The sequence below is a fragment of the Lygodium microphyllum genome, chromosome 9 (assembly GCF_053477565.2).
Source record: "Lygodium microphyllum isolate KBCC chromosome 9, Lygodium_microphyllum_v1.1.10, whole genome shotgun sequence".
Taxonomy (NCBI): domain Eukaryota; kingdom Viridiplantae; phylum Streptophyta; class Polypodiopsida; order Schizaeales; family Lygodiaceae; genus Lygodium; species Lygodium microphyllum.
The window spans coordinates 52,763,885-52,766,478 of NC_141143.1; the positions used below are offsets into that span (position 1 = coordinate 52,763,885).

The 2,594-nt window shown below is 41.9% G+C and overlaps 1 pseudogene; it reads right to left on the reverse strand.

Annotated features, from left to right (window-relative positions):
* Positions 1–515: 515 nt before the first annotated feature.
* LOC148031034 (3-ketoacyl-CoA thiolase 2, peroxisomal pseudogene) lies at positions 516–1,258 on the reverse strand (annotated as a pseudogene).
* Positions 1,259–2,594: the final 1,336 nt, after the last annotated feature.

Sequence of the window (2,594 nt, forward strand, 5' to 3'; positions counted from 1 at the left end):
TATGAGTATGGAGAAGTCAATACACCAAAACATTGGAGCTGCTGAATCCCCCAGTCTCCAACTCTGATGTAGTCTTTTCTATCCAACGAGATGCTACAATATTTATGTGGGAACCAGGCTCATCTCAGCTTCATCAACTTGAGGAGGTATATCAAATAAGTGGCCCAAAAGAGGCTCATCCTGTGTAAATGGTCTATTCATTTGTGTCTCTGCTTCTTTTTTTTTCTTCTCTTTATCTACATTGCTGTCGGAATAATGTATGTGCTTTGGTGACGGAGGAGATGGGGTGAAAGAGCGACTTGATTCAGATGCCTTCTGTGATGCTGCTGCCTTTGAAGGTGGCAAATGGAGTGCCCTTGTAGCTGAAATATTTGCACCAGAAAAAGAAGCTGTAGAGCTTCGACCAGTGGAGCTTATAGGTGGCATTCCCCATGCAACATTTGAGGGAGGTATACTGTGTTTGGGAGTGGCACTGCGTGATACGGGCAGAGATTGATTGGTCAATTAATCTTCGATCACAGTTCAGATCTCCAAGACATCGGATTGATTGTCATCAACTCCAACCCAGCACCAATACCTATTTCATAATACCCTGCTTTGATAGAAGTCACAACATTAGCCACAACTTGCAAACCTGAATAACATTGCCTGTTTACAGTTCTAATAGGAACAGTTTCTGGAAAACCCGCATAAAAAGCAGCCATGCGGCACTGATTAGCGCGCTGTGAGCTTGGAGGGAGAACACTGTCAACAACAATTTCACCAATATCTGTTGGATTTGTACCCGTCCTTTCGACAACAGCCCTTAGAACAGGTGCCAATAAATCTTCAGCAAACGTATCTTTAAAACCTCCATGTTTTGCTTTACAGATCGGAGTGCGGTAAGCTGCAACGATCACTACATCATCACTATAACCAGGTTTCCTTTCGTAAGCAGCTTCAGCTCCCTCATTACATCAAGAGTCATGCTTTCTGCTTCAGCAAGCCGAGCATTCAACATGAAGACGAATTCAGCACCTGTTGATGGTTAGCTCCTCCTCGTCGAACAGAGCAATGCTTGCCCTCCAATTGACGACTTCCAGTTCATTTTCTGATACGTGCAGCTCTGTCACAAACACTATTAGTGCTTTTCAACGAATCCTAGAAATTATGGTGTCTTCAAATGAAGCCTCACTGGGTCAAATTCATGAAAAAAAAACTCCTATCAAACCCAGAAGCAGAAGACCCCTCCGTTTCTCTATATCACACCTTTTTCCATCGTGCACTCTCCTCTTTTTCTAAAAAAAACTTCCTTTCCCCCCAAAAAGGCTCTTTTTAAAAAAATAGTCCTCTTTTGCTTTTTCTTTTTCATGCCCCCTTTGTCCTCTTCCACAGCATACAATGTGGACCAACTATTGATTGGTACCCAAATTGAACTATAGGAGGAACCACATTATTATGTTTGGACACCTCGTAGCTAGTAAGATGGATAGCTCTCTCCCATTCGAGCATTCCATTAAAGAGGGCTTGAGCTTCAACCATACATGAATAGTCACCATACGTGTAGATAAATGCCATTCCAAAATCAGGAAGCAGATCATACCTCTAAATAGATAGAAAACAAAGCATTCCATAACACAACAATGTGCTCAGACAACCCATCAAACTCATTCTCTGCTCCTTCAATGCTCCCACATTTGCTATACATAGACACCAGGGCACTATAAACATAAATGTCTGATGTAAATCCTTTCTGAAAAGCATCAACATATAACGCTTGTCCAATGTAAAGCCTTCTCTCCTTAGCCCTGCTCAATATAGACTGAAAGCATCCCTTCATGCTCACCACTATACCTCCAAACTTCTCTCCACTATACTCATACGCAGAAAATAAATGTAAACACAACAACTAAGTATGTACAAAGTATCAAATCACACACACAAATTTTGGGTGGTTTTCACACCTCGAATGCGCAACAATACGACATCCACCCCCTCTCATCCTGCGCATCCTCCGGATGAGCCAACTACCCATGATCGTTATCATCAAGATCCACAAACAGATCAATCTGTTCATTATGCATTTCCGGTACATCAACAAGATTATCTATCATATCATTTGCCTCTTCCATTGGAGTTTCTTCTTGTTGCTCTTCTCTTGCAAATTCTTCCAATCCATAATCTTCATCATCTCTTTTCTTGAAAATCTTGATTCTTTTTCCAGCAATAGGCACTCTAAGCACTGTCCCATCCAATTCTGTCAACTCATATGTTGCATTATCAAAAACATGTCTACCTATGTACAGCCCAAACCATCTTTTCACCATCTTCCGAAGTGCAATATGTTGATTCTGACCATACATCAACTCTACAGGCATATATCTTGTGGTAACACTGTGAGTCGTACGATCAGCCCACAAAGCAAATGGTAGAAGTCTCAGCCATTCTCCAATCCGTCCTCTGCATGCTTTGGCTAATGCTTTCACTATCAGCGGATGCCCTCTTTCACTCTTCCCATTTCCCTCTGGATTATATGCTGTAGTTAGAGCCAACTTGATTCCTAGCTGAGAGAAAAACTCCCTAGTTTCATCTGCATCCAATTCACCACGATCCGC